The following is a 12,209-nucleotide window of genomic DNA, read 5'->3' as shown; positions in this document are numbered from 1 at the left end:
TTTTTGCATTACCAGGGAATTCATAAAACATCTGAGGCCACAATGCGAGACATTTGGATATTTTATCAGTAATTATCTGGGAATAACGTCACAAGTTCTCTGTATCGACAATGATGTGATTTAATTTTATCTAAAGATTAAAATTTTACGGCACAGTGAAACAGCAATAAACTCAAATCAGAATGAGAAATTTCAAAATCAACTTTTCCGCGACACTGTAAAAAGGCTAGCTTGTGGTCATGAGGAGGGTGGTCACGCCGGCCGCGGCGCTTCCATTGTAGAAACTTGAAATTTGGCTATTGAAATGGTGTCATTTTGTGGCATTTTCGGTGCATTTCAGACATGTGAAAGCCATGAGTATTAGCTGTTCTGCAACACAAAAATGATGAATACTTTGTGACAGATCATGGTGCGATGCAACGGTGTAGTGTTTAGGGACGGGTGTCGTCAAATGCGTTCAATGACAGAAATATCGGTCACGTATCGATTAAACCCGTCCTGGAATATGCGTATCAGTCATCATTAATGCACCAAATAACGAAATGGTTTTATTTATTTATTTATTTATTTATTTATTCATTCTGACATCCAACAGGCATAGCCCAATAACTGGATGCAACAGAGAAAAATTAAAACATGAAAAAGACAAATTACAACATGCAGAAACTAATTTAAAAAAAGGCACTAAACAAGTACAACAGAGACTGACAAACATCAAAACTCTCGGTAGTAAAATGACTATCAGCAAGAGATAATAAAACAGATGACACTTGTGTTTTAAAAGCACTAAGACTGGTAAACAAATCAATATCAAAACGATAGACACTATTTAAAAGTGACATTGCCCGAGACGAAAAACAATATTTAGACAGGTTAACGCGGTGATTTGGAATCCGGAAAAGGTCAGAAGACCTGAGACGCCTAGGGGGCACAAAGAAAGTGAAGGAGCTATTAATATCTGGACAATCGGTAATGAAATTGACACACTTGTGAATAAAACAAAGATCTAAAACTTGACGACGAATAAAAGAGGCGAAAGTTTAAAATAAGAACATAATGTAAATAATTATCAACATTGTACTCCACACCCTCCTTAAAACAAAGAAATTTAATAATTTCTTCTGAACTCGTTCAATTTTGTCAATGTACGACTTCTGGTGTGGAGACCACACTACTGAACAATACTCAAGGATACTCCTAACAAGTGCAATGTAAATACTTTTGATGGCAGTGGTATTAGTGAAGTCGCAGCAAGTCCGTTTAATAAACCAACCAATTGATGTGCTCTTTTGATTGTGCAATTGATGTGATGTACAAAGCTTAGATTTTTGGAGAAATAAACACCAAGATCCTTGATGACATCAACACGTGTGATTGATTGCTTATAAAGCTTATAATTGGAATGAACTGGAATACGCTTGTTGGAGAATGAAATAAAAAAACATTTTTTAAGATTTAGTTTAACTTTCCATGCTTTGCACCAATTACCAACAAATAGATATCTGATTGCAATAGTCTGCAATCCGATTCAGTTTTGATGATCCGAGAAAATTTCGAATCATCGGCATACAGAAACATGGTCGAATGATGGATAGACATGGGCAGGTCATTGATATATAAAATAAATAAAAGCGGACCCAGTAGTGAGCCTTGAGGAACACCAGAGGGAACACACATCTCCGCAGACTCGTGCCCACCGATGACAACCCTTTGTCTCCTACCCTCTAGGTACGAATAAAACCAAGAGAGTAGGTTTCCATGTATGCCGTAATAATTTAATTTGTGAACCAAAAGCTGATGATTAACTGAATCGAAAGCTTTTGAAAAATCGGTGTAAATGGTATCTACTTGAAGACCAGTGGAAACAGCCTCAGTAATAAACTTGTTGTATGACAGAAGATTAGTGGCTGTTGATCTGCGCGGAAGAAACCCATGCTGAGAATCGTGAATTGTACTTTTAACGTGATTGTAAATATACTTATGAACTAAACCCTCAAAAATCTTGCTAAAAAGTGGCAAAAGAGATATAGGTCTATAGTTTGTGACATCGTTTCTAGCACCAGACTTAAAAATCGGAACAACATTCGCGATTTTAAAGGCAGACGGAAAATAGCCATGCAGCACTGAGAGACTTATTAAAAATAATGCAGAGCGGGACACTTAACTCATCTGTGCACTGTAATAAAATTGTGGGCGGAATTTTGTCTGGGCCGCATGCCTTACTACAATCGACCGTCTTCAGAGCCCTAGAAACTTCGTCAACTGTAAAGTGCAAATTACTAAAAGTGTCATTTTTGAAAACCTGACAGGATGGGACATCGGTAAGATCAGAATCTGCACAATATGTGCTCAAAAAATAACAACGGAACATTTCCGTGATATCATCGATGGTCGAACATTGAGAATCGTTGTAACATAAAGTTGAGGGGAAAGAAGAACATTTACGTTTGCATTTAACGAATGACCAAAAGCGTTTAGAATTATCGATAATCGACACCTGAATGTTGTTGATAAACTCAGCATAAGTAGCACGCTGTAGATCTTTGAATTGGGCACGTAAACGAGAAAAGGTCAGGTAGTCAGAATGCTTGCCTGTACGTTTAAAACGGGAATGAGCTTTACTTTTCTCGCGCAGCAAGAGAATCATATCAGTCGTGTACCATTGTGGGTATTTACGTGAACGAATTCTGGAGATAGGAACGCTGTCTTTGATTGCTGCGTACAGAAAATCATAGAAGATCTGCACGCAGTCTTCTACCTCGAATGAATTTAAGATATTCCAAGGAATCAATTGCAGCTGCTTTCTAAGATGATCAAAATCAGCCTTTCTATAATTAAAGACAAATTTATCAGCAGACTTTACACCTTTGTCAACTTTACTTGAGAGATGGCATTCTAGCGGTAGATGATCTGATTGCACAGCCCCCTCACACACGCTGACTGACACGCCTGTGTCATTAGCGCAAATCAGGTCAAGAATATTGGAATTTCTAGTACAATGATAATTTAATTGGAAAAGACTGTGCTCAGAAAGGGTTTCAATAAATAAATAAAAAAATAACTTATATATTTTTAGGTTTGCCAAAAGTTCTTATAACACGTAACCCGAAGTGACAATCGTGTGAATGATGGCATCTTTTTTTCTGGGGAACTTTGAAATACGCTCCGAATAAAATTTGAATTAATAAAAATATATTAAGTTATTAAAATGCAAATTATCAGCTCATGGTTAAGGTTAACGGGTACAAAATATTGTCGTACAATAGGTCATATGTTCATTATTCTAGCAATTTCAGCTTACCAGCGAGCGATCGTTGAATCGCACAGTCTACGAATCCGTGAAGTATAGAATGCATCATGGAGGGCAAAGATGTCGGGCATCTTGAGCCTTCCACGTTCGTAAGTTCCAGCAATATGAGTCTTTTTATTCTGTCAGGCCCATTATTGCATAAAAAACTTGAAAATTGCTTGATTGATCGGTTTCAAAAGTTCATCAAGTGAAAAGCACTAAGAATTAACAATACGTAAAACAGGTTTAGAAGAGCTACTACTTGGATGATAGTGATTTACCATACAGACTTAGCTTACACTTTGACCAAAGTTTCAAAACGGTCTTAATCCTTTCGATATTTTTCTCCCAGTTAAGTAGAAGTCTTAAACGGTCGTAACCAAAGTAAATCCCTAATAATTTTTTGATGAAGATTCCAATTTCAAACCAGCCGAGGTGTCGCGTCTATTTTTCCATAAACCGAGCCATAGTGCTTCGGATTTACTAACATTCAGTTGGAGGACAGACAGTTGTCCAAAAATCTGAACCGTGTGAAATTCTGTAAAATTGGGAAAACGTTTCGCAATTTTGTTTATGGTTACCGCCATTGCTACCGCCTCCACTTATCTGCCTTGAAAAAGGCAATTTTTGTTCTCTTTAGTAGTTATCCCTCCTCATGGTGAGAATGACCTGGCGTTGGCGCAAGCAAAATGACACTTGATACATTCGTCGTTTCGCAAAACATCTCGCGAATTGTCCGTTTTGGTGTACAATCTATTGGAGCCTGGCATGTGTATATGTGCTCGTCGGTAAATTATGGATGAAATAATTTCGATTAATTGATTAATTCTTTGCTTTAAGAAAATATATTAACATTTTTTTTATGTATAGGCCTAAGAGGAAAATACTTATATCACGATGACGTGGCGACGCTCGAGCATATTAGTCAGAAAGTTTTACTTCCACATTGTCTTTCGTCAGGCTGATTGTATTCTCTGTGTCGTCCCGACCTGATCGATGCGTTCGATACGTGTAAATATCAGTCCATGTATAAGGACAACAGAGAATATTGATGGCTCCTCAGGAGAAATTATCATTCAGCAGTTTAGGCCTATCTAATATTGAAGCGGTTATTCACCAGTTTACCGAAGATTGTAGAATTGATAGAGAGGGTGGATATTTTTTGGATTTGTCTATAGATTTATTGATTTATTGACATATTGATTGGTTGATTTTTTTTACAGTTTATAGTATATTTCCTGTTCGAGTCTTGTAAATTACGTGTGCTAACACGCAACAATCGATAAGTGCAGACATAAGCACTGTTCTACGCATTAAGGGAGGTCAAAGGTTTCCTCAGGCGACGCGACGCAGTGTGTACACGGGGCAACTCGTCCAACAGTGGCGACGCACATAGTCGGAACGCACCAAATCGAACTTCTCTACGTGGGGGGTATGGAACGAAAAAATTCAAATTTATATCGCCGCATTCTGCAATTGAAACCATGGAGATTTTTCGCCTAGGGTCTGTCTACCCGTGTTCCGTGTGCCGTAAAAACTAAATACTATGGAAGATATCAAGGTAACCTATGGGGTGGAACAGACGTTTGACACAAAATTGTCCATTTTCTGAAAAAATATGGTGAAAAACAAGTCGTCGCGTGCGTTCCTACCCTCAAAATTACTCACACCGCCCTAAATTTTAGCGTTTTACTCCGTCACCTTGTCGTCCCCAAGTTAGATTTGGCCAGTGATCGATAGCGCAGATACTAAGTTTTGAGACTACGTATTCGGTTTTTGTATTAAAGCCGTGAGACGGAAATGTTAACTTAAAATGTGCCCAAAACACCATCGACCATGACCTAGCGAGTAAATAAAGCCGCCCTCTACCGATGACCTTTGCCATCTCTGTCGTTTTTTTTAGAATTTCATTTTTCATCATCATTGCCTTTTTGTTCAGACATCATGCTTCGTATCCATTTTGTAACTTGTTATAAATCATTTTTTCCTTTCTTTTAACAAAGTAAGCCTACGTCTGATCATTGTAACACAACCTACATCCTTTTTTTTAGGAAAAAGGTGTTTTGTTTTAAGGCACATTAGCTGTATTTTAGGATGATTTTTAAATATGATTTCCAATCAAAAGTGACTAAAGCCAAAGTTCTTCCCAAAATGTGATAAAAAAGTTTCCAAATTTGGTGAAGAATGTACAACTTAGATTTTTAACAATACAATAATTTTTGGCTTCCAAATATGGATTCGAGTAATGACAGGGAATGCAAAAGCTATCTTTGAAAATCAGATAATATATTTTGGTGAGCATTGCAAAGTGCATGTGTAGAAAGAAAGCTACAGCTAATGGGGCTTTACTGTATATTTCAGGTATTATTTGCTCTTATGTCTAAGCGCACATCCAGACATTTATTGCCTTCAAAAATGATTGCAAGACTGCTGAGATTTTGGTTTAGTCATCTTGGTATTCATTTCAGATAGAATAAAATATTTCTGTGTCATGCATTTTGTAATTTATCAAAGGGTACTACACCCAGACAATTTTTGAAACACATACAACACTTATTCCAAGCTTCCATATTGCCACAACTAAATAAATTGCCGACAGTCAGGAATATTGTTAAGGTCAACATTTTATTGCAAAATTAAATTAAAAAAATCAAAACATTCTTCTTGCACTTTGTGTCAGTTCTTTCACTGTATAGATGTTCCGTGATCTGCAAGTATAAAACAAATGTAATGACAATACATGAAATGGGAATTATAAATAACATTTTAAGGTATGTATCCAATAAAAAAAATACACCTTGGGCCTTCTTAATGTACATGCATTGATCACATAGAGCTCTCACATCATAAGCTGTTCCAACACCTAGTCATTTACTCTGGGGCTGAAGGAATCGCGATTATAATCTTATTTTTTTCAGATCCCCCCTCAATACCATAAATAATTTTCAAATGCCCCCTTCTATATGATCAAAATTTTTCAAGTCCCCCCAAACTATCACAATCCCACATATTTGTAAAGGATGTGTATGCAGAAAAAATCACGTATTGCGGCGTTCCGCTCACAGGTGTTCAACACTACCTGCTATTAGCACTTTGTAAAGTCATATTCCTGAGACAAGTTCTTAAATTGATTCATCTTAAAGGCATCATTGAACTTTTTGGATTTATCGGTCTAAGCCATCTTGAGTTCATCCACTCTGTCCAGGTCAATTGTTGCTGCCAAAGAGCACAAAAAAATGACGATCATCAGAGAGTAGCAAATTGTGAATTCTGGCTCATTGCCATGTTGTCAAAAACTGAGCACAGTGACTTACCAAAGATTTGTTTCAAAAGTCCAACACATATATTAATTAGATGCTACTAGAAATATACAATACTGGATGGCTAAAAAGTTCCATCAAATAAATGTTTTAATCTCTGAAATTTTGGGTGTAATAATGGCAAATTTGGTTAAAAAATAAATAATGCCATTTAGTCACATATTTTTTCATTTAGTCCTCACTGTTCAAAGTTTTAATTTTGTATTATTTTATGACAAGAATATGAAAATATAGAAAATCAAGCATGGTGACCCCATCTTTTTCTTTAATATTTGATTTATTCTCATATGCCACAATTCAAAAATTCACGATAACTTTTCAAGTCTCCTGGTCTTCCATATGTTGCTCCCTGGCCTGTATGTTTCACTGTCATGATCGTCATTTGACCCAAACCCTTCTTCAACTACCGTGTACATCAGAGTCAGAACTATCTCTGCACTGCTCAGGTATGCAGTAACAGTGACACTGCAGTAGCAGGGCAGAATCTGATAGTGATACTTTGATAATTTTGACAATATTTTTGTTCAGTTTATACAACTGAGTTCTTGTTCTACTCCATACAGCATCTTGAACTGTCCAATATTCAGCTTGCTTTCACAGCCTGTGTATGTGTACCATGCATTTGTATCACTGACTGTCAGTCTGAACTCTAATTAAATTGTCACCAAATACATATTTGTATATACAGGTTTTGTCGACAAACTGAATATTGTGTGTTTGAGCATGCTGTAGGGAGACAGCAAGAAACTGTAGTTGATATATTACATAGAAATATTGCAGAAATCATCAACATTTGCAGCTTCTGCCCTGTGTAACTAGGCTCATTTGGCTTTTTACGACAAATCACACATGTTTAGATTTGTTCGAAATAAAAGTCATGAAATGTAACAAAAATGGTTCTAGATTTTGTTAAATTATTACTAACATTACAACAATTCGATGACATAAAAATTGTATTCATTTTTCATTGAATTACCTACAAAAACTTTGAATTGGAAAATGTAAAACATAAAAGGGAACCAAAAAATTTTCAAGTTCCCCCTACAGGTGGAGCAAAATTTTCAAGGCCCCCTCACCAAAAATTTCGAATCCCCCCTGAATTCCTCCAGGCCCCTTAACCGTTTTTTTGTGAACGGTGCCTTACGAGTTTTATGCATGTACATATTATTGACACAAGTATTTTTATCCTACACATAAACAAGTGCTTTTTATATTTTAGAATGCAGCTTTTAGCATATCAAACAGAGAGCTTGTCATCAGATCTGTGTATATATTTTTTTGATGAAAAGGGAAGAAATATTATTTCTCTACACAGAATGTTGTGATGGAAAATAATGAAACTGTCAGATACGGAGGAAGATTTTTCGCTCATCCAAAGAGATGTTCTGCAAAATAACAGTTCCGTTAAACCCTGCAATATTATTTTAGTTGCAATCGATTACCGGGCATGTTGTACGGCCTCCTTGGCTCACTTCCGGTTTGTACATAGCTGAAAATAAATCGCTCTCAGAATGCCATCCGATCTTCCCCAAGTCCGATTTTGCTCCAGCACATTAAATGATGAGTAAGGATAATAAATTTACCAAAACTTTACAAATTAAACCCATGAGACGGAAATGTTAACTTCTCAAACGACGGTATTAATTTCGCAAGTTTCTGCCAGATATGTCACAACCCACCCACAATTGACTTTGAAAGTTTTTTGCCGTATTTCCGAAAAAAATGTCAAATATTTGGGGAAAAGCCATCAAAACAACTGTCGGACCATCAATCTACTAGAACCAACGCACTTAAAACATATTTATCTAATTTAACGGTCAAAATTTAATGAAATTTGGAGAGCTCAGCTTACCTGATGTGTCGCCCTGTCAGTCAGCTTCGACTTGGTGGCGCCCGTCGTCTCGCCTTAGCGACGACAGAATCTGGAATAGACACGCCTAGCAACAACGGAAAAATCGCCTATGTGCGTCCGCACTGCAAGCGACGGGCGACGCGTCGCCTGAAAAACCGACATGTCGGTTTTCCGGGCGACGTCGCCTGACCACCTCGGGCGACGCGACGATATCATACAAACGAAGCAACACGGCGGGCAACTCGCGTTGCCTGTCGTGTTGCTCGTCGCGTTGCTCAATGAGTTGCCTCGTGTAACTCGGCCTTAACGGTACATCCCAATGGTTCTACTCCGGAATAAAAAGGACGCGATGCGTTCTACAGACTCAGTACGCCCAAATAATCACATGCAGTGCGGACGCAGATACCCGAGACGCGCAAAATCGATTTTCCTTCGTGGGTGGTATGGAACGCGAAAATTTCAAAAAAAATCACTAAATCTAGCGCTACACATTGTAAAGAAATATCGCCTGTAGTTCACCGAGAATTCAACTTATGTTAATTATAACTAGGCGAATTGAAAGATAAATAGTTAGATTTACCAATCGTACATTATTTAGTGTCTTATTAGTTTATATCGCTGAAATCGCGAAGTCAAAATGTTGTCTCGTGCGTTTTGACAGAAAATACAACTCATTCACTCCTGAATTTTCCGGTCATGCTCATTACATGTTTCTTCTCCAAGTTTGATTTTGTCACTGTCCTTTTACACAGACATCCAACTGAAACGCTACGCCCTCAGTTTTGGCGATAAGGCCGTGAGACGGAAATGTTAACTTAAAATAGCACTGGCGGGTACAGGTTGTCCTTGCAAATCCCTAAAATAACAGCTAAAGCGCATGCGTGAAGGTTGCCCTCTAGCGACGATACTCATTATAGCGCTTCTCAAATATAATTTTTACTATAACCCAAACGGGATTCGAACCGCCACACACTCACAGCAATATCGCCTAGCTGCTAGGCCTCACACTAAACCAGTCGGTTACCGTTTACCGTTTCTCATCCGGAACTTTTGCACTAGACAAAGTATCTCCCCTATAAAAGGGTAGAAAATTAAGCAGAAAAAATGAGGCGATTTACTGAAGCCTTGTATCTCTAAAGTGGCCAATATGAATTTATTAAAAAAGCATAAATGAACTATTACTGATTGTCACTTATTTTTCTGAAATGCACACTTGCATATTGAGCCAGAAAGGGAAAAAATTACAAGTATCACAGCTTCAAGGCTATACCTGAGTTCAATATTTTTAACAATTATTGTTCTAAAAGTACAGGTTTAATTAATGATCAGGTTATGCGATTTACCTAAATTAAAATACGTATTTTTTATAAATCTTTTACAATTTGATTCAATAAGTATCTTACAACAATACAACAACAATAGGCCCTATAAACTTTATTTTAACTCTATAGCCATGATAGGTATACGCCTCTTTTCACAAGGTCAAACACAAAGAAAACTTATACACAGAAGACAGAGTACAGGATAACAACAACATTACAACACAGACAGGTTTCATGTAAAAGTGTCGAAAAAGCTTTGTCGATAAAATTTGTAACAAGCCTGCTTAAAACCTCTAACACTTGTACAACTTCTTATTGCTGAAGGCAAATTGTTGTACAGGTAATTACTCAAAAAGACTGCTTAAATAATTCGGTTCTAGCAAATGTAACTTGTAGAGCTTTATTACTAATAAATCTTAAAATCTTTGTCGATCTTTGTACTTCGTTGAACCAAAATTCATAAAATTGCAGCAAATCTAGATTGTAATAAATGTCTTTAATGGCAATAAATCATTGTTGTAATGACATGTCAAAAAGAAATTTAAATGTTTCAGTCTTGTCACGCATAACGTTCACTGGCCGTCAGTCCATGTAGTGTTGATCTGAAAGAATAAGTTCACACCACTTATTAATATACATGCATATTAAAAACCAGCAAATTTATCATTTATTATACATATGTTTTAAAAGTATTTGTCAATGATTATTTATCAAGTCCTCAGTCAATTGTTAGGACAATTTAGTGCGTAAATTGTATAAAGAATGACACTCTTTGAAAATTATCACTTCAATGGATAAACATGCATGATATATTAACAAATATCAGTAGCAGATATTGTTATATAAAACAGGATTTTCACAAAACATCCTTCCATATCAGCTGTTCTGTGGAATCGTCCGACTTAAATGCTCTCATTTGTTTCTGATAGGATCTCATCTCCCAAACTTAATGCACATCCGACGTGAACTCCCAATAGACTCCATATGCTTGATATGAACTTCAGCCTAATTAGTATACAGCATCGCCCTCTAGACTAACATTTTCGCTAATGTGTACACTGGTGAAGCTAAAAATAGTCACTGCTATGGCTAAAGACGCGGGTCATAGGAAGGGGACTTTGTATTTTTCATGTTTAATACTACGTCACATTGTAGACAGTCAGAGAAAAATCGAGAGAAGAATCGGAAATCGTACCCAAAATGCAAGAAGGTCGTTATTGACGATAGACTATAACAGGTATGGATTCAGAGACGTATTGGAAGCCATTGATGCTGGTTTATTAAGTAAACTATAGCTTTTTGTCAGGAAAATCCGTCTCCGAACTCGGCTGTACGTGCGTATAGCGGCTATTCCATTTCCCGACTTTCTATGTTTCTAATGCATACCAAAGCGGCCATCGCCGTATATCGAACAGCAAGTGACTGTGGCTCGAGGGTAACTTGCATGGTATTGTTTTTGAAATACCGCGACGGTTATAGCTATTCTGCATGATAATACATTAAGTAAGCGACAGAAGGTTGTCAACTTAATGCTTCCCTAACAAATAACTGGATTAAACGACCGTGATACTAAATATGAATATTGTGAACGAAGTTATCATCAATTATATCGCCTGGAAAGTTAATGTACTTCCGGTTTTCAGGTGTCTGCATTTCATACGCTATCGCACTGTCAAATGACCTCCTCCAGAAGCGATATTCACAAAATCTATTCCTATAAATAAACTGTCACGGAAATTACCAAATTGTTCAAGATAAGGCCGTGAGACGGAAATGTTAACATCAGAAAGCAGGACATAATACTGACAACTTTCTCCTAACGATGCAATCCACTATCGTCAGCATGTCAATTTTCTTTGGGCATATTTACATTATTTAGAGGAGGATTACTGCATGAACATTCAATTTTGATCGGAGACCATATTCTTAAAATAAGATTACTTAAAATATTCGATCTCAAACTTACTTTGCGAAATTAAACGAAAATTTGGAGAGCTCCACCTACCTGAACCGTCACCCAGTCAGTCTGATGTTGCTCTGAAGCGCACGCCAGGACCCCTTGGCAACGATGGAATTTGGCATAAGCATGCTTAGCAACAACGGAAAAATCGCATATCTGCGTCCGCACTGCATGATGCCGGTACAAACAAACCCACATGTGTACTAGCGCGTATGGAAATACACGTACGTCTAAGCGCGTTTGCGCACATGGCTTTGTTTGTACCGAGGTCGATTCGAATTCCGGGTTTGACCTATTGAAGAGAATGAATAGCTACGGATAATCGAATAATTTAGTTCTGTCTAGTACTGTAATTTCCCACCAGGACATCTTATATACTAATATATAATATATATATATATATATATATATATATATATATATATATATATATATATATATATATTGAGTGATAAGATTACAATGT

The sequence above is a fragment of the Ptychodera flava genome, chromosome 14, assembly GCF_041260155.1.
Source record: "Ptychodera flava strain L36383 chromosome 14, AS_Pfla_20210202, whole genome shotgun sequence".
Lineage (NCBI taxonomy): Eukaryota > Metazoa > Hemichordata > Enteropneusta > Ptychoderidae > Ptychodera > Ptychodera flava.
This window is presented reverse-complemented; position numbering follows the sequence as displayed.